This window comes from Rhineura floridana, chromosome 8, assembly GCF_030035675.1.
Source record: "Rhineura floridana isolate rRhiFlo1 chromosome 8, rRhiFlo1.hap2, whole genome shotgun sequence".
Lineage (NCBI taxonomy): Eukaryota > Metazoa > Chordata > Lepidosauria > Squamata > Rhineuridae > Rhineura > Rhineura floridana.
This window is the reverse complement of record NC_084487.1, coordinates 42,608,197-42,628,648: the sequence shown is the minus strand read 5'-3', so window position 1 is coordinate 42,628,648 and position 20,452 is coordinate 42,608,197. Positions and strand designations below refer to the sequence as shown.

General features: G+C 43.2%; 1 protein-coding gene across 4 annotated transcripts in view; it reads left to right on the top strand.

Annotated features, from left to right (window-relative positions):
* ELFN2 (extracellular leucine rich repeat and fibronectin type III domain containing 2) overlaps window positions 1–20,452 on the top strand; it is a 171,738-nt gene that overhangs the window by 106,098 nt on the left and 45,188 nt on the right. Inside the window, exon 1 of one of the 4 annotated variants that reach the window (XM_061582802.1) lies at window positions 14,357–14,446. The exons of 2 other annotated variants lie outside the window; for them this stretch is intronic. The gene's annotated coding sequence lies outside the window, so the exon portion shown is untranslated. Of the gene's footprint in view, window positions 1–14,356; window positions 14,447–20,452 lie in introns of those variants that run through there. One more of the 4 variants, XM_061582800.1, reaches the window with a different exon arrangement.

The following is a 20,452-nucleotide window of genomic DNA, read 5'->3' as shown; positions in this document are numbered from 1 at the left end:
AGTAGGTTGCATTTTGTTTTGATTGTTAGGTTGTATTACATACTGTGCTGATCTTGCAGGATATGCATTTGATGATTGTGATGATGATACAGGTATACATGGAGGTCCAGGCCCTCAGTTCATGACCATTGCTTTGCTGTTTTTCCCCCTGTATCCTGTTTTGATTACCATGACACTCCCCTCTGCAAACGCATGCTGTATAGCATGCTTATATTCCCACCAGGTCACAGGCAATTCTTGCACAAGTGTACACATGACATGGGTTTTCAGAAACTGATTTAGTGGTGCTTCTAGACAGAGGGCTTTTTAGATTTGGGGAAGGGATATAGTTCAGCTGAGCCCTGACAAGCCACATGTGTCACGGATGGTGCTGATCTTTGTGCTGCTTCCTGCTATTCCAAAATGAGGACTAATAGAATCGGCATGGGTGGCTAAATCCAAAATAGCAATTCTAGCATAAAATCCCACTACTAATTTGTATGTTTCCTTGCACTGCCTGCTTTTCTCTTTCTAGTTTAGTGCTGCAGTGCTAAATATGCTATGGGGAAAGCTGCCCTGTGGATGCAGCTCAGAATGCATGGGGAACTCATAATGTCTCAGAATACAGGAGACTCATACCACAAAGTGTTTCCTAAGTGGGAAGTGGACAATTCTCCTCTGTCTCTCCTCCCCCCCAAAAAAAGAACTTCCCTCTTCACAGCCCAAAGATTGTGTGTATCATGACTGGGTGAGAAAATTCACCATACTTCCATTACCCAGTCAATGTTAGGACCGTTATGTGCAGACTGAGGACGATCTTCCTTATAAAATCTATAGAATTTGCTTATCCTAAAGGCTCAAAGCACTTCAGATGCATTATTTTGGAAATCTTTCCAAGAACCCTAAATAGCAGGCCTCTGTTATTATCCCCGTATTACAGATAGAGGGTGAAGCTGAGGGAGGGGCTTTCTAAGGCCCCGCCCAGTGAGCTGATGGCTGAGCTGAGATTTAAACTGAAGATGTCAAGATCAAAGCACTTGCTCTTAACTACATTACTACATTGTGGTGCTCGTGGACAATGAAGGAATGGTGTAAAATGCAGCCTGGTCCTAGGGGTTGGGCAAAGTGAGCTTTACCAGCCCAATTGTCTTTGTGTCGTTATGCTGGGGGTGGGGCATGGGAGACAGATGCCATTTGCTGCTTCACTTGTGATGGGAGCTTAGTGACAAGTTTTGTGAAACACTATTGTGAACCAAATCCAAATTAACCCTTATGCATTTTTGCCCAAATTTTGAGAGCTTTTGAGGTTGATTGATTGATTGATTGATATCCCACCCTTCCTCCCAGCAGGAGCCCAGGGTGGCAAACAAAAGCACTAAAAACACTTTAAAACATCATAAAAACAGACTTTAAAATGCATTAAAACAAAACAACTTTAAAAACTTTTTAAAAAAGTTTTGAAGACATCTTAAAAAAAGGTTAAAAACATTTTTTTAAAAAAAGGTTTAAAAACATTATAAAGCAATTGCAACACCAACACAGACTGCGATAAGGTCTCAACTTAAAAGGCTTGTTGAAAGAGGAAGGTTTTCCACAGGTGCCGAAAAGATAACAGAGATGGTGCCTGTCTAATATTTAAGGGGAGGGAGTTCCACAGGGTAGGTGCCACGCCACCACACTAAAGGTTCGTTTCCTATGTTGTGCAGAACAGACCTCCTGATGAGATGGTATCTGCAGGAGGCGCTCACCTGCAGAGTGCAGTGATCAACTGGGTATATAAGGGATAAGAGGGTCTTTCAGGTATCTTGGTCCCAAGCTGTATAGGGCTTTGTACACCAAAACTAGAACCTTAAACGTGGCCCAGTAGGTTTGACTGACAATGAACTTGGAGGGTGTCTTTGCTGGCATGCATATGTACTTGCGATATGTTTTCCCTATAAGCAGTGCTCCTGTACTCTGCTTGTGCCACAGTGTGATTTCTGGACAAGTGGGCTAGTGGATGCCTGTTTTGTGCCAGGAGGTTGCTTTTGTGGTTAGAAGTGAGTCTTTGCCGACATGGAATGCATTGCATATGTTTCTACATACAGATGCCTATGTTTTTCTGATGCACACTCCAGCAGGCATTAATAGGGCATATTTATCATCCCATAAGTATGTAGATTCCAAATTTGTGCCTGGTGTGTCTTCTGATGCACATGCATTAGCTTTTACTCTTACATTCAAAGACGCTATGGCTAATCTGTGTACTCATAATCAGTTTTGAATGTGCTGGACCACATGACCTCTGTTGGAACTGCAGAGATTTTATGTATACAGTGGGAATGTAAAATATTTTTTCTCTAATAAATCATGAATAGGCAGTCTTGCATTTTGAATGTGGTCTCTCTCTGTGTGCATGCTTAGCAACATCCCTTTATAAATACTCCTTAGCTGTCTGACACAGTGTGAAAGTGCATACTGTACATATTTACAAGACGGGTTTTTGGAGGAAGCTTCGAAAGTGCAGTTCGGGTGGGCTTGGGTTTTCTTTCCTGAGCTGGGAGGTCATAGCAGGATTCAGTGTTATTTGTAGCTTTTGAAATGGTGGAAGGGGAAGTCTTTCCGACAAAGGAGAGAATGTAGATTTCTTGTGCAATATCCTTCAGTTTAGATGGGGCTATTGTCTGTTGGGAGAGTATGGGGATTGCTGCCCTGGGCTCCTACTGGGAGGAAGGGCAGGATATAAATCAAATAATAAATAAATAAATAGGGATTAGTACCATTTTCCTGCCTTCTGCTCTCATTTCTCTGCAAGTCTCTGCATCCTGTTGCTATTTCTACAGAAATGCCATAGCATAAAAAGCAAGCTTTGCTTTTAGTGGGATGACCTCAAGTGGAGGAGCAACTCAAATCCCTCTTCAACAGGTTTTATCCCCTCTTCAGGCTGGGAAGATTGAGCCTGAAAAGGAGGGAGGATTTTCCAAAGCACAGAGTACCTTTTGCTCAGTGGATAGATTCCAGCTCAAGCGCTTCTCCTTTTCATCTGTACTAACACGTAAGAGCCGGCCCTACCACTAGGTATAGTGAAATGGCTGCCTCAAGCGGCAGATGCTGGGGTGGTAGTGGCTGCAAGATTTTGGGAGAACAGAATTATATGTGCCATATGGCTTGCCCTGAGCTGCTAAGCTAGCCTGCTGTCTTCATGAATGGTGGAAGACACTGTTCCATTGTCGGTTTTGAAGTAACGTTCAACAGCCAGTCCATTTGATCTTGTGCCAGTCCTGGTTGTCTCCAAATCCCACCCAGATAAGCAGGGCAAGGGAATGGTATTCCCTTCCCAAAGTGAAGGCATTTCTGAGCATGCTCTAGATTGAATGGTGTCTATTTTAGAAGCTCTATTCACCTTATGCACAGCTGGTATAGCACAGTGGGAGGAGAACTTGGCTGGGAGTCCAGAGTCTGTGAGTTCAAATCCCCGCTTATGTCTCCTGGGTGCTAAGGAATACCCCCACAGTGAATGACTCAGGGGTTATGTGCCCTGCCACCTGTGCAGCCATGGGCAAGCTGCATAGTCCCAAGGAGCCCAGTTGCCCCCAGCTGGCAGTTGCGGACAAGAAAGGGGGTGAGTTGTGCAGCTGTGGCAAGCTGAGCAGGCCCTATCCAGCTGGGGAGGACTAGCCTCAGAGGGAGGCAATGGTAAACCCCCTCTGAATACCACTTACCATGAAATCCCTATTAGCCACAAGTCGGGTTCAACTTGAAGGTAGTCCATTTCCATTTTCATTCACCTTGTGCACTTTGATTTAGAGCTGAAAGGTATTTGCTTCCTAAAATTCTTGCCTGCAAATATTCAGTATTTGAGTCCTCACCAAATATTTGATGTTGGCATTTCACATCCAATAATAAGCTGTTTTAACATATTTTGACAGTATTTAATAACTGTCATGCAATAATGCATAGTATTCATCCATCTCTGATAGCTGACATGCAGTGGTATTTGGCATTCGAGAGAATTAGACAGATGACAGCTTATAAGAGTTCATATTTAAAACCAACCAAAATGAAAACAACAAAGAGGTGCCAGTAAGTCTACTTGAGAGCTGGTGTGATGCGGTAGTTAGAGTTATGAACTCTGAGCTGGGAGACCAGGGTTCAAATCCCCACTCAGCCATGGAGCTTGCTGGGGAAACCTGGGCCAGCCATAGTCTCTCAGCATAACCTACCTCACAGGGATGTTGTGAAGATAAAATGGGGAAAGGGGAAGAACCAGGTATGCCACCATGAGTTCCATGTAAGAAAGGTGGAATATAGATATAATAATAAATACATAAATAAAAATTGTGTAATTTTGTGGCAAAATTTTGTATTTAAAATTGAAATTAAATTGTGCAACGAATGTTCAAAATCAGAATGAAGTTTGAAACAAATATTATTATTATTTTGCATTTAGTTTTTGCTTCACTCTTCTTGGCAGTGAGGGATGCATAGTGAGGTTGTCTTAAAATCTTTTATTGCAGTAGATTTTACATCTGCACCACCCAACTTTTACGAGACTGTCCCTAGAGCTCCCCAAAATGGAGAAGCATGTCTCTTTCGCCGAAAATGGGCAAGAAGGCTAAGAGGGCTTGCTTAAGGTCACTCACCTAGTCAGTGGCAGAAACAAGGACAGTCCCCAAGGACCATAGTCCCAGACCTCTACTGCAATCACTCAGAGGCAGTGTAAACTTCATGGTACCAAGGGCTGAAGCAATAGGAGATTCTCTGTAGTGAAGGGTGCTTCTGCATTCCTCCATGCTGGCTGAGGGGCTGATGTAAGTTGGTCCAAAACATCTGGAAGGCACCAGACTGGGGAAGACTGCTGTAGAGGGAGATGGCAAAGAAAAGTCAGAACAATGAGAAAGTGAGAGGGCATAGCAGAGTGCGCAGTGGGAAGGCAGAGATGTATGAGAACACCAGGAACCCTGCTTTTTCCTCCAAGGGGAGATTGCAAGGCCAAGGTGGGAACAGGCACGGTATGCCAGGCATGATAATGTAAGATTTTTGCTCAGTGGTCTTCCTGACTAGCATAGACTCATTAGCAGAGAGATTTACTCTAAAGATATGGTGGTTGTTTAATAAAGCTGAAGAATTTAATTCTGGAATATGGAAATGGAAATCAAGGAGGCTGCCAGTGGCAATAGCAAGCTCGTAGGATTAATTGTTCCAGCCTCATTCTGCAATCTGTGTGTGCTCGAGCCAGAATGGGCAATGTCTGTATTTGCACCTGTCCAGGGGTTGAAACAACCCAACATCCTCTCAAAATGATTAGGCTGTATAATAATGTGGAATTTGCTGAGAATTAAGGACTTCAGAGAGCACATTTATTTAAAGTATTAGTATACTGCCCTTCACAAGATTTGGTTCCAGGACAGTTTACAAAATTAAAATGTGATATGCTCAGATGGCATGATGTCATTCACTTGGGGTGGGTGGCTGAGAAACAAAAGGTCTTCCTGAAAGATCCTTCCAATTTCCCAGTCCACAGAGAGGAAGATGTGAATCCCAACAGCTGGAGGCTTGGCAGAGAGCCCCAAGGGAGGTGTTTCTTCAATAACTACCTGGCTTCAACTGAGTGCCTACATAGGAGCTGGAGGCACCACCTCTTCCTGGCACCCAGTGACATCTTGATCTGGGCTTCCATGAGGAGTGTCATGTAAAGGGCAGTCTCAGGTGGCTAGCTGGGACCTTTCTGCTGGCCCTTAAATTCCTGCCTGGCTCATTGTGTCCTATGCTCCTGCAACCCTGAGAGTGATGATGGGAGGTCTGGGAGCCCATGCAACTAGTGTGGAGTCCTTCAGTGCCTGGAACGCTTCAGTGCCTGGAAGGATCTGCAAGAAATGTGGGCTTCTTCGGGTTGCTAGTGCTGCTGGGGTTGGTGGGGTGATGGTAGGTCCTGTTTATATGAGAAGACACCTAGTTCAGGGTCTGGTTGCGGCTGGGACCTTGACTGATCATCTCATGGGGCAATCAGGAGTGGTCTTTTGCCTTTCCAAAATTCTCAGGAGATAGCAGTATGCTAGCATTTATGTAAATGATACTTAGCTGCTACACGTGAGCAAAAACTTGATGGCATCTCCAGTAAAATTTGGAAGTGTGGCTGAGGGCCATGTGAAGTGGTTTTTGGCATTTGATATGGTCTGTGGCCACCAGTTGTCCACCCTACTTCTAGATCCACCGGCTTTGAGGCAAGTAAGTCCTACAGGGCAGACTTCAGACAGAACTGGGATTTGGCACTGCAGCATGCCCATAACTGGAGCTTATGGACTGGAAATAGAGTGAGCTGGGAGCTTGAAGTATATGTTTCTCAATGAAGTCGAAGGGAACTGCTTATGTGTGGGTGCTGCTACAGTAAAAGATCATATTCTTACATGTGCAGATAGAGTATTATGTAGTACCTGTAACAGTTCCAGTTCTGCAGATCAAAGCAGTCGAGTGGGCATATATGGGGTAAGGTGATCCCTCAAGTAAACTGATTCCAGGCTGTTAAGGGAAACCCTTTTACTGTCTAGGGCAGGGGTCCCCAAAGTGTGGCAATGGACCATCAGTGGTCCACAAGCTTCATTCATGTGGTCCATGGTATGTCTGCATTCAATGTTCATTGTGATTTTTAATTGTATTTATGTTGCTTCTTTTCTTTCTTAGGTTGTATTTTATTGTATTGCAGTTTGAATTCTATAGAATGCACATTATCTTTAGGGATGGAAGGAGCTGTCTATTTCAGTTCTCTCAGTTTCTAATTTTTCCAGTCTGAAATTCAGTTCTTCACATTTCTACAGCAATTTGCATTTTTTTAAAGAAAAAATTCTTATGAAAATTCTTCAACATTTTAGTGTGAATTTCTTCTAATTAACACATAGAATCATAGAATAGTAGAGTTGGAAGGGGCCTACAAGGCCATCAAGTCCAACCCCCTGCTCAATGCAAGAATCCAAATCAAAGCATTCCCGACAGATGGCTGTCCAGCTGCCTCTTGAATGCCTCCAGTGTCAGAGAGCCCACTACCTCTCTAGGTAATTGGTTCCATTGTCGTATGGCTCTAACAGTTAGGAAGTTTTTCCTGATCTTTGTGTGCGGTTTTGACTCATTTACACATTTTTGCAAGTAATTTCTCATAATGCATTTGTGTATGTTGTTTTCATTCATATATTCATTTTAATGCATTTTTGTAGACGATGCTTGGCTGGAGAACTGCATCGCAAAATTTGAATGAGTGCGAATTTCAAAGGATGTCTGAGTTTCAGTTCTCATATTGTTTTGGAAAGTGCAAATCTGATAGATTCGGCTTTAAATGAGAACCGAGTTGAAATTCTCCCATCTCTAATACAATAAAATCCAATGTGAGAAATGAAAGGAGCTATAAAAATACAATTAACAATCATACAGCATCTAGCACAGCTCACTACAACGGCTGCAACAGGCAGAAAAATCATTAAGTGGTCTGCTAAGACCCTCAGTAATTTTCAAGTGGTCAGTGGGGGAAAAAGGTTTGGGATCCACTGGTCTAGGGCAATACTCTAACCCATGGCTGCTGCTGACTTACCATTTGGACAACTGTACACAGAGCTATGGATTCCCAGTTCTATCTACTTCCTGATACTTCCTTCTTTGGGTAAAAGTGGCCAGGGCCACCCAAGACATTTTAATACCTGAGTCGAAGGACAAAATGCATGTGTGCGCACACACTCATTCCACCTACAGAAACCCATGGACTGGCAGTTAAGCTTGACTTAAACACTGGTGATGGGACAGCATCCTCCATTTCACCTAAGGGCAATAGGCTAGCTGAGGGGGTGTAGAGAAGGCTTTGTGGTGGGGCACACAGCTCACTTGCAGCTCCAACTCCCCAGCATCTTGAGGCAGCTGCCTTACTCCGCTGAATGGTAGGGCAAGCCCTGACAGTGGCACTTGGATATTTGATCACAACACCTGAAGGCTTCCATTCCAGAGCTTAAAACTCCAGAAAGCATCTCTACAAACAGTAGAGTAACAATTTCCAGGTGAACTAATACCTCCCTGGAAAAAGGTAATGCATGCGCTTGAATTACAGGGGGAGCAGAAGGGGCTAAGCCCCCTTACTTTTTGTGATAGCCCCTATAACTACTGGTGTTAGAAGGCTGAGGTGAGGGTGATAATTTGACTAAAAGTCGGGTGAGTCAAGGGTTGTGGATTTCAGTTATCTCCCTACCTTTTCCTTCCTAAGTTGTTGTATGGCATAGACATCATACATTCTCTGTTGTACACCGCCCAGAGAGCTATGCTAGTCGGGCGGTATAGAAACTCAACAAATAAATAAAATAAAAATTGAAAGCACAAGACTTCCCCCAAATAATCCTGGGGACTGTAGTTTACCCTCACAGAATTATAATTCTCAGAACAAATTACAGTTCCCAGGATTCTTTGAGGGGGGGATGTGCTTTAAATTTATGGTGTGTACACAGCCTAGGTGGCAACAGATATCCCAAACAAATCTGTATGGACTCTTCTCAATGCACAGCACTGAAATACAGGGGGAAATGGGGACACTGTATGTTTGCCTAAGCTTCCATTACACAGTGTAGCACTAGTAGTAAGGTGAGGAATAGGTTAATGCCTCGGGAGATGAAAGAGATGTGCCTTTCACTGAATCCAGAGGTATGCTTTGTTTGCAAGGAAGCCAGCAAAACAGTTCTATGTTGTGAAAATAAGCTAGCTTTTTGCTCTATCTCTGTCTCATTACTTCATTTTGCTGGTTCACATCACTTTCATCTTTTTCTCATCCTGAGCCTCACTGCTCTTTAGATTATCCTCATTCTTTCTGTATGGAATCTCTCTCTCTTCTGTCCTCACCTCTTGGTTTCTTTTCTCTAATTCACTATTTTTCTCTGTTGCTGTTTCTTCTCTTCATGGCCTAGGATGTGCATAGGTTATTCTGCCCTACAGCTGCTCAGCAACTTCCATAGCACAGAATTGTTTGTAACTTGAATTTGTTCCTGTGAATGACCTGGCACTAGGCTCCAATCAATATTTCACCAGAGTTCACACAAGAAGGACCTCATTCCATTCTGGAAAGCCACATATTACATGAAAGGATATATAGTCACACAAGCTTGTATATGCCTTCTTCATAATATATGTCCCTTTATAACGTTAGGTCGCATCACTTTGCAACTTCACATTCCTGTCTTTCCCCTTAGCAAAATAAATGAATTAAGTAAGTGGCGTCTTTTGCTGGGATCCTTTGGCAACTATACCTCTTTCCCACCCCTTGATTGAGTCCTTCCAAGTAGGCTATGGGCACACTTGCAGTTATACTGGTTTCAGTGTGTGTTGTGAATCTGGGCACATACGTCAATCAAACCTCACCCCTTTTTAACTCAAAATTTGGGATTTTTGAGATCGGATGCATTTTCCCTTGTAGCCAGCTTTATACCAACTTCAAAACTGGTCAATCAACCCATTGCGACTCCGAGGTGTTCCCAATGAAAATGCTTTGCCATGGGCAGTCCTAAAAGGTCTGACATCCGCGGTGGGGCTGGGTGTATTCCAATCAAACAATAAAGCCATTAGCTACCAGGCCAAGTTCAAAGTTTTGATTTTGGTATACAAAGCCCTATGCAGCTTGGGACCAGGATACCTGAAAGATCACCTTACCCCTTATATACCCAGTCAATCACTGCAGTCCGCAGGTGAGGGCCTCCTGTAGATACAATCTTATCAGGAGGTCCATTCTGCATAACATAGGAAGCAGACATTTAATGTTGTAGCACTGACACATTGGAATTTCCTCCTCTTAAATATTAGACATGCACCATCTGTGTTATCTTTTCGACACCTACTGAAGACCTTCCTCTGTCAACAAACCTTTTAAGTTGAGACCTTAGTCTGCATTTGTGTTGAAATTCCAAAATGTAGGTACCATAACACTAAATGCCAGATTCCTACCTTGTGCAGAATGGACCTCCTGATAAGGTAGCATCTACAGGAAGCCCTCACTTGTAGAGTGCCTTTCCTAAGAACAGAAGTAGTGTTTATTTAAAACAATTTTTTTAGCTTTAACCTGTTTGGAGGCAGTATGCTTTCAAATACCAGTTGCTGGAAACCACAGGAGGGGAGAGTGCTGTTGTACTCAGGTCTTGCTTGCGGGTTTCCCATGGGCAACTGGTTGGCTACAGTGAGAACAGGACTAGATGGGCCACTGGACTGATCCAGCGGGTTCTTTTTATGTCTCTTGAATATGTTTTTATGAAGTAGTTACCTTTTATTCTTGGTTACAGATTTACCTCAGGAGTGCCTTACTGTTCAACTTGTTGTTTATAATTTCTAAAGTGCCTCCAGTGATTGGGCAGTGTACATAAAATAATATAAATACAAAGAAGGGCTGGCTGCCCTTAAGTGTACAGACTACACATGAGGGGATGGAGGGGAAATCAGTTTGTAAATGCCAGGAAGAAGAGGTGAGTTTTAAACAAGCATTTGATTTTTCGCTTGCTGATTTTTTTGGTGGTGGTGGGGAACGTTGTGTGGGTACAACCTCCAAGCAATCCTTGGTCCTCTGGCCATCAGTGCCTCAGGCCAGATTGTCAGTTTTCTCACTTCAAGTAGGTCTCATTGCCTGATCCTTCTGCTCAGCTTTTAGCCAGAAGTTCTGCATATAATCTATATGTTTTCATCTCTTAACACTGAAAGCCATGACCAGGTTCACTGGGCTTCTGGCTTGGGGTGAGGGAGATTTAATCACACTCGAGCACACACTGTTCTTCTCCTAAAATAATGCTTCAAAAGCAAGGGCTTGCACCCTGGAGAAACAACAGCATGGTGAAAGTTTGAGAGGGACATGTTAGCAAGAACTTCCTTTCAATGCTTCTAAAATTTGTTTTGATCATAAGCAGGAGACCATATTGGTATACTCTTTATCTACAGGGGTGCAATCCCTTGTGCAGAATGGTGGCCACATGATTCAAGATTAAGGATGCAATGGAACACACAAAGGAATTTCAGAAGAAAATCACTCTGTGCTTTATAGATTATAGCAAAGCCTTTGATTGTGTAGATCATGAAAAACTATGGAATGCTTTAAAAGAAATGGGGGTGCCACAGCATCTGATTGTCCTGATGCACAACCTATACTCTGAACAAGAGCTACTGTAAGGACAGAATACGGACAAACTGATTGGTTCCCCATCGGAAAGGGTGTGAGGCAGGGGTGTATTTTATCACCCTATTTGTTTAATCTATATGCAGAACATATTGTACGGAAAGTGGAATTGGACCAAATCCCCTGCAGACGATACCATGCTACTAGGAGAAACCAGTAATGATTTGAAATGAATACCCTTGAAAGTTAAAGAGGAAAGCAGGACTATAGCTGAACGTCAAGAAAACTAAAGTAATGACATCAGAAGATTTATGTAACTTTAAAGTTGACAATGAGGACATTGAACTTGTCAAGGATTATCAATACCTTGACACAGTCATTAACCAAAATGGAGACAATAGTCAAGAAATTAGAAGAAGGCTAGGTCTGGGGAGGGCTGCTATGAGAGAACTGGAAAAGGTCCTCAAATGCAAAGGTGTATCACTGAACATTAAAGCCAGGATCATTCAGATCATGATATTCCTGATCTCTATGTATGGATGTGAAAGTTGGACAATGAAAAAAGTGGATAAGAGAAAAATCAACTCATTTGAGATGTGGTGTTGGAGGAGAGCTTTGCAGATACCATGGACTGTGAAAAAGACAAATTATTGGGTGTTAGAACAAATTAAACCAGAACTATCATTAGAAGCTAAAATGATGAAACTGAGGTTATCATACTTTGGACACATAATGAGAAGACATGATTCACTAGAAAAGACAATTATGTTGGGAAAAACAGAAGGGAGTAGAAAAAGAGGAAGACCAAACAAAAGATGGCTTGATTCCATAAAGGATGCCACAGACCTGAACTTACAAGAACTGAACAGGGTGGTTGGTTTATCACAGATGCTGTTGGAGGTCACTGATTCATAGGGTCACCATAAGTCGTAATTGACTTGAGGGCACATAACAACAGACAATAACTCTCAGCACCCTTCCTAACTACACTTCCCAGAATTCTTTGGGGGAAGCCATAACTGTTTAAATTGGAATAAATGTCTGGTATGGGTGTTGTCTTTGGTTTCACTTTCCTCCTTTAGCTCCTCAACAATTGTGTCTTTCCCTGCCTTTGCCTTTTTGCCTCCTCTTCCCTGTCCCGTGTTGTCCTTCATTTCTCTTCTAAAATCAGAAACAGGCCTTGCCTGTTCCCTCCCTGATATGAGACGCCTGTTGTCCATCCCTGGGCTTGCTCTGTGGACTGTTGAAGGCAGAGGAAGTGCTGTAGGCTGTGGCACTGCCGGATGCCCGTGTCTTGCTTGATGCCATGCTGGTGTTGCCATGGGAAACGCATGGGGGGAGGGGGGAGGAGAAAGAAAGAACCTTTACAGCTGTGGTGGTGATAAGAGCCAAAACTCTTCCATTGAGCAAAGAACACCCCCTCTCTTGTCTTCCTCCCCACCAGACCTCCCTTTAAGAAAGTGTGCTGCAGAATGCCGCCTTTGAAGGCCCCTAATTAACATCCCACGTGTCCTGAACAGAGCCCTTCATTATGACACGGGAGTGCTCAGGAGGCACACATTAACGTGTGTTTCAGTGCAGGATTAGTGCCAGGACCCCCCCTTCCCCTTCATGGGAGCAGGGGAGAGGTTCTTGCCAAGGAGAGACTTTGTCTTCACAATCCCATTGTCTCAGCAAAAAGGGAGGAAAACAGAACTCCAGAGAGAGAATCCAGTAAATTAAATGGAGAAAGAGGAGGAGGAGAGACCAAAGAATGCTGCCTGTTCCTCATTCCTTCAGCCTTCACTGCAATATGGAGTGTTTGGGGACCTTTCCCTCCTCTCCTCATCCCACAGTATATGTGCACACGGGTTGGGGTCACCTGCCTAACTTCAGAAGGCAGGGAGGCTGAGAGGGGGGCCTCTGAGGCAAAGAGGAGGCAGGCCTTTAGTTACCCTCCAAAGAATATAGGATGTTGCTCTATCACAGGTCAGACTGTTTGCCCTCCTAGCCCTGTATTGTCTATAAATCGACTAGCAGCAGCTCACTAGGTTTTCAGGCAGTGCATCTTCCCTATCATCTGCTACCTAACCCTTTTTTAACTGGAGATGCCAGGGACTGGACCCAGAATTTTTACTCAGGCAAAGCAGGTGCTCTGCCACTGAACCAGAGCAGAAACTTGGGTTTGGGAGAAAGAATGATGTACAAGTATGAAATTCTGCAAATTGTAACTTAATGTCATGGCCTTGAAATTAATCAAGGAGATGATAGATTTTTTTTAAAAGCCTGATTTAAAAAAGATTAAAATATGAATATTAAAACTACCACCACTCAAAGATCAATGAAACAAACAAAAACCCACCACCCCAAATTTTGCATTGTGTGCAATTTTATTATGTAACACTATAAATTGAAATGATTGATCCAGAACATCAGTCAACATTTTGGAGCAATTTCTCAAAACCACTTAATATAGACCTATTCTTTCATCACTTTTTTGTTACTCAGAGTGGCAAAAAGGATCCTCCCCTGCCCTTTACAATGCAAGCTCAGGGGAGCCTTCTTACAACTTTTTATCAGTGCCTTTAATTTCAGGTTAATTGACTTAAGAGTTTCTCAGACTCATTACTGCAGCTAAAGCAGATTAAGATTCAATATTTATTATATAAAAGTCAAAAACTGTTGGAATCATAATATATAGGTTCAAGTGGGATTTGCACCAGAACGTTGCAGTGTGGAATGCTCTTGTTCAGTATAGTCACATCTATTGCCCTCCAACCGACCCAGTCAGTTAACATTCCTCGGCAACTGAGCATGCCCAGTCTTCATTTGGTTGTTTGCGGGTCTTAAAATATTTTTTACTTTTGAAAATCTTGGGGTCCACCTAAGGATGGAAAGATCTGTCAATTTCACTTCTCTCAGGTTCTCATTTTTCCAGTCTTAAATTGGATTCACCAAATTTCTGCACATTTTTGAACAATCCTCATGAAAAATCTTCAGCATTTTAGGGTGAATTTCTCCAGCTAAACACATTTTTGCATACTATGAACAATTTCTAATATAATGCATTTTTGTATGTTATTTTCACTAATATATCCATTTTTAGTCAGAAAATCCTTTGCTTTTATTACTGTTTAACCACGCTGACTATGTAACGAAGCTGAGATATAAAAGGTCACTCATCTACATTTAGCATTCGTGTGAAACCTCTTTTGAAGTGCTTCTAGGGTTTGTCTTTACTCATGCATGCTGGTCATCTTGGGAAGAGACCTGTCACTCAAACAAGCCAACTTAATACTTGCAGGTCCTGAAAAACCTCTTGCGGTACCATCTGCCTGATAAGAGGAGGAGAAAGCTGGCATCTTCCCTTATCTCCTGTGAGAGTCGATAGCAAAGGTTTGTGTGTGTGTTTGTAAGCTGTCCCTGATCTGGCATGCATTGGACATGACAGATCTTTCTGGCATACCAATTGGGGATATCCCTCTGGACCTGCCACATGGCAGGAATCCAGGTTTGAATCCAGGCATGCTGCACATGCATGAAAGTGAATGATAAACAACAAAAGCAAAACTACAAGTCATGACAAGAATAAGAGTGCAAGTGTACAGGTCATATGTATGGGTGTGCATTGTTATCAGCTCCATTATCAGTTCTTGTGATCATTCTCACAACAATCCAGTGAGGTAGGCCACTATTATCACATCATATGGAAGAGGAACAAAAGGTGAGAGAGTGACTTTCCCAAGGCAGTCCAGTCAGTGGACTGTTGAACTTGGTTCCAATCCAAGCTCAGCAGTATTCATTGGTGCCACACTGTTGGCCTTTTCCCAGACTTAAGATACTTTTTTCTCTAAGTGCTCACAAATGCTGAGCCAGCACCTCAGCGCTACATATTGTGGCTCCACCTGAAAAGTGGGAAGGCTTGTGCTGGGTGAGAGCAATAATCTTGTTGCTGTTTAAAAAGAAAAGAAAAAGGCAGGATTGATGCATGTGGAGAAGTACAAATTCCCCATATTCCTCCACAAATCCTCCAAAGTACAGATTAGATCTTTGAAGATCTAATTTTAAAAATGGCAGCAGATGCAGCAGTAACTGGTGGCTCCAGTTCAGTGGCACAGTGGAATCTACTCTAGTCTGAACTTTCAAGGAACTATCCAAGGTGCTGAAGCTAAAACACCTTGGACAGTTCCTTGAAAGGTCAGCCTAAAACCCAGAGTGGATTCCACTGCACCACTGACATGGAGCCACCAGCCACCACTGAGCAGATGGATGACGGAAGAAATAAACCCGGTGGAGGTTTTTATGAGGATCATGCCTGTACTTAAATGGTGAAAGGGGGAATGTTCACCTGCTTAAGATGTAACAAATATCACTTGACTACAAAATGTTCTGAGCATAGGATTGACATGAGTGGTGTTTCTTGTCACTAGTGATGTTCATGAGCATTGTCCAAAAGGCTCCTGAGAGACCCAGCCACATTTTAGGTGGTCCTCGCAGTCACAATGGATGTGATATTGGAATGGGGGCATTTTCTGAACCACAGCAATTTTGCCATTTTTATTTATTTTTTGCTCGGGAAGCGTGCTTTTTTCTCACAACAGAAGCACTGCATTGAGGAAAGACAGCTTGGTTTCATATAGCAGGAGAGTAAGAACTGCGTTGAATATGTGGGGGGAAATTACAGTGGTCTGGCAATAGTCTTGTTTTGTGGTTAATGAGAGGTGAACTGATAGTGTATAAATGTCAACCATTGTACACCTTCACTGGACATTGTGTACAAATGAACAGCATAAACTGGTGTGTGTGTGTGTGTGTGTGTCACATACTTACCAGTCAGTGTACATTGATTACAACCAGTGGTGCAGAATGTGCACAAACCTGACTCCATGAATTAAGTATTATACACATTGCCTAGTCATTATGCATAGTTCTCTTGATATTATATATAAGGCAAGACATAACTATATATATATATATATTCAAAAACCACTTTGTCATTATGCACATTGAATATGTGAAATCCTCACATTCTCCAACACCACTTGAAGGTTATTCATATAGATCAGGCAAAATACATAAAGTTAGAAGAAGAGTTGTACCACAGTAGAAAACACATGCTTTGCATGCAAAAGATACCAGATTCAACCCCTGGCATCTCCAGGGAGATCTGGGAAAGTCTTGTCTGAAATCAGTTGCTGTGTGTGAAGATCTGTGTCTGTTCTGAATCTTCTACCATTTTGCTTCACTGGATGATTCTGTCTTCTAGTATTATGGTAGAGGGAGAAAAGCTTCTCTCAGTTTGCTTTCTTTGCACCATGCTAATGTGAGTGCATTGTGCAACCCCTTCAGTGAATGTGCACAACGGCTGCTGCTGTATATGCACATTGACCCCCAAAATATACATGTCTCTGGGTGTGTCTGCATTTCTTAGCTTGGATGTTTATTTAGCTGTCTTTGTGCTCTATACCTGATGTACATGTATATCTAGTTAGGAGTTAGGGGTCTCAGTGCTTTTTGCCAGTCTCCTTCCCAATCCCCTCAAACCAAGCAAGGTAGAACCCAACCCTTCCTTTTTGCACAGCACCAGGGATGGCTTTCTGATTTGAATTCATTGTTCATGTCGCCAAGGCAATGGAAGAGCCAGCAAGTAAATGAAAATATTATTCCCAGCATATGACACCCCCAAGCAGCAATGCAATAATGACAGAGTAGAAATTTAGCTCGCTCCACCCTCTTCCAAGTTACTTGAAACTCCCTTCTCCCTAAAAAGCAATAAATTGTGTGATAGTCTCAGACTGATAAAAAACAGAATTAGGTTAAGAGGGAAATATAGCTTGGGATTTGAATTGATTAACTGGGCCACTATTCTTTTGCCTTGACTGAACAGAGAAGGGCAATCTGTTCTGTGTCTCTTGAGTGCATTGTTAAGCCATATACATCAGGTCAGTCACAGCTCCATAGTAGCATGACCATGGTTCCTGCTAACCTACATTTGGTTGACCAAAGCAAATGTGTTTGTTGACCGGTCTGTATTATTTCTCCACAGGGAATGCTGTTACTCTGTTGTTTGTAGGTCTGGGACAGACCTTTTTCAGGGGAAGGGGTAGTGTGGATTAGAGGGTTGGTTTGGATGATGTCTGTGCATATCCTTCAAGCATGTAATTCTGCATTAGAGAGACCTGCTGAACTGGTCAAACCAGGCTAATTGGTGTGGCCAAGTCTGACAAGTGTCCTTTTAACATGCCTAAGGATTTGGCCAGAGAAGATGTGTTGCCACAGGAATGAGGGTAGCCCCCCCAACCCAGATCCTGCATTTGTCATGTGATGCCCTCTTCCATGTGCTCCCTCTGAGGGAGGTGTGGAGGGTCGCAACATGAGAACGGGCCTTCTCAGTGATGGCTCTCCATTTGTGGAATGCTCTCCACAGAGAGGCATGCCTGGTGCCATCACTGTCTGTCTTTAGGTGCCAGGTAAAAACATTTCTGTCCATCAGGCCTTTGGAGTTCAATTTTCTGTTTGCTTTTAGTCTGGTGGGGAGGAGTTGGATTTTGTTCTTATATAGTCTATGAGTATTTTAGGATGTTTTTATTCTTGTTTTTATATTGGTTTTTCATGCTATATGTTTCTTTGACTTTTCAATTTGGAAAAAAGCAGCTAATAAATATAATAAAAGATAATGATAATAACAAAAGGCTCTTGATGGTAGCCTGCCATGTTGAAATGTAGCGGGTAAATGTTTCCCATCACTTTTATCTTCGCACCAGAAAAGGTTCCATCTCCCTGATTTCTATTAAAGATGTTAAAAATACTGCAGCAAGGCCTGTTTTTGTTTGTCTGATGGGACAGTCTTACTGATGGAACAGGCTGGATGTATAATTAAGGATCCTTTTTGGCTGAGTTCCAAAACACTCACTTGCAAAGGTGCATTGCTCAAAGGCAGTTTGATGTGTGGCCCCAGGTTTCAGGGAGTCCTCAGAAGAGTGATCTCCAATGGGCACACACCTTCATTGGTGGGCCCTGGAGCACTGGTGGCACAATGTCCACTGCTAGTGGCAGGAAGGCCCACATTCAGAGGCGGTAGTGAGACCACTCCTGAAGAGACCCTGCCTGGACCCAGAAAATCTTAATAATTATAGGCCGGTGGCAAATGTTCCATTCCTGGGCAAGGTCCTTGAACAAGTGGTGGCAGGCCAGCTCCAGACACTCTTGGATGAGACCGATTATCTGGATCCATTTCAGTCGGGTTTCAGGCCTGGTTTTGGCATGGAAACAGCCTTTGGTCGCCCTGTATGATGACCTCTGTCAGGAGAGAGACAGGGTGTGTGTGATTCTGTTGATTCTCCTTATCTCTCAGAGGCTTTCAATACCGACCATGGTATCCTTCTGGGAAGACTGGCTGAGTTGGGAGTGGGAGGGACTGCATGGCAGTGGTTCCGCTCCTATTTGGCGGGTCGGCTCCAGAAGGTGGTGCTTGGGGAGCATTGCTCGGCACCCTGGACTCTCCAGTATGGGGTTCCACAGGGGTCAGTTCTGTCCCCCCTGCTGTTCAACATCTACATGAAACCGTTGGGTGCAGTCATCTGGAGCTTTGGAGTGCGTTGCCATCGGTATGCTGATGACACACAGCTCTATTTCTCCTTTTCATCTTCTTCAGGTGAGGCTGTCAGTGTGCTGAACCAGTGTCTGGCTGTGACAATAGACTGGATGAGGGCTAATAAACTGAGACTCAATCCAGACAAGACTGAGATGCTGCTAGTGGGTGGTTCTTCTGACCGGATGGTGGATGTCCAACCTGTCCTGGATGGGGTTGCACTCCCCCTGAAGGAGAAGGTTCATAGCTTGGGGGTTGTCCTAGAACCATCTCTGTCACTTGAGGCTCAGGTAGCCTCGGTGGCACGGAGTGCCTTCTACCAACTTTGGTTGGTGGCCCAGCTATGCCCCTATCTGGATAGGGATAGCCTGGCTTTAGTTGTCCATGTTCTGGTAACCTCCAATGTAGATTACTGCAATGCACTCTATGTTGGGCTGCCTTTGAAGACAGTTCGGAAACTGCAGCTTGTGCAAAATGCAGTGGCCAGATTAGTAACAGAGACCAGACGATACGAACATATAAAACCAATTCTGGCCCACTTGCATTGGCTGCCTGTATGTTTCCAAGCTCGATTCAAAGTGCTGGTTTTAACCTATAAAGCTTTACACGGCTTGGGACCACAATACCTCTCCCAACACGAACCTACCAGTACACTACGGTCAACATCCAAGGCCCTCCTCCGGGTGCCTAGTCCAAGGGAAGCTGGGAGGCTGGCAACAAGGGAGAGGGCCTTCTCAGTGGTGGCCCCCAAATTATGGAATGATCTTTCTGATGAGGTGCGCCTGGCACCAACACTGTTATCTTTTCGGCACCAGGTCAAGACTTTCCTCTTCTCCCATGCATTTTAGCATGTGTTTTTAAATTGTTTTTTAAAAAATGTGTTTTTAAATTTGTATATTGTTTTTAATGTTTTTAATTGTTGTAAACTGCCCAGAGAGCTTTGGCTATGGGACGGTATACAAATATAATAATAATAATAATAATAATAATAATAATAATAATAATAATAATAATAATAATAATAATAATAATAATAATAATTCAGGGACCCAAGACAGATGTCAATGGCAGCTGGTCCTGCCCAACTGTGGTGGGGGCTAATCCCAGGCCTGGACTGAGTTGTGTCTGTGATCTACATTTAATTTCGGTGTCAGGCCTTCAGCTTGAAATGTGTGAAGTAATGAACAATAAAGCAGAGAGTTCCTCTGAGCATGTGCAGAATGTGATTCCCTTTCATCTGAGTAACCAGAACCTGCTCCCAAAAATCTGGGATCAAGAAATAGGGAGTCAAGTGGTGGATCTTCCAGACCAACTTTGACCCCTGCACCTCTTCTTTAAAAAACAGCTCCCCCCAACATAAACCAATAAAGATTCCTTCCAGGAAGTTTCAGCCAACCTACATTCTGACCTCCCTCACCTTGGCACAGCTGGAACATGCAGCTCTCTACTAATGCTGGGTTAGCATGTCCTAATTTACTTGAGGATGACCTGGTTTCAACATCTGGGATATTAAAATCCTTTTTCTTTCCTTTTGCCAATGGGAGAAAGGGCACATAGTAAAAAGGGACCCTGCTATGGAGTCTGGGAATAGAAGCAAGAAAACAGGATGTACAGAATCTTTCACAGCTTTTTCTCCCTGGTGGCCAGCGCTGCTGCTTCTCCTGGAAAGGGGGCAAGGAGGAGATTTACTACAGTGAAACTGCTTGTTATTTCATTGCTTTTAAGCTTAAAATGCCTTACTTGGGCATCAAAGAGTGTTGACATTCTGATGTGAAAGCAATTGGGGAAAAGCCCTTGAATGCCCCCTTGTG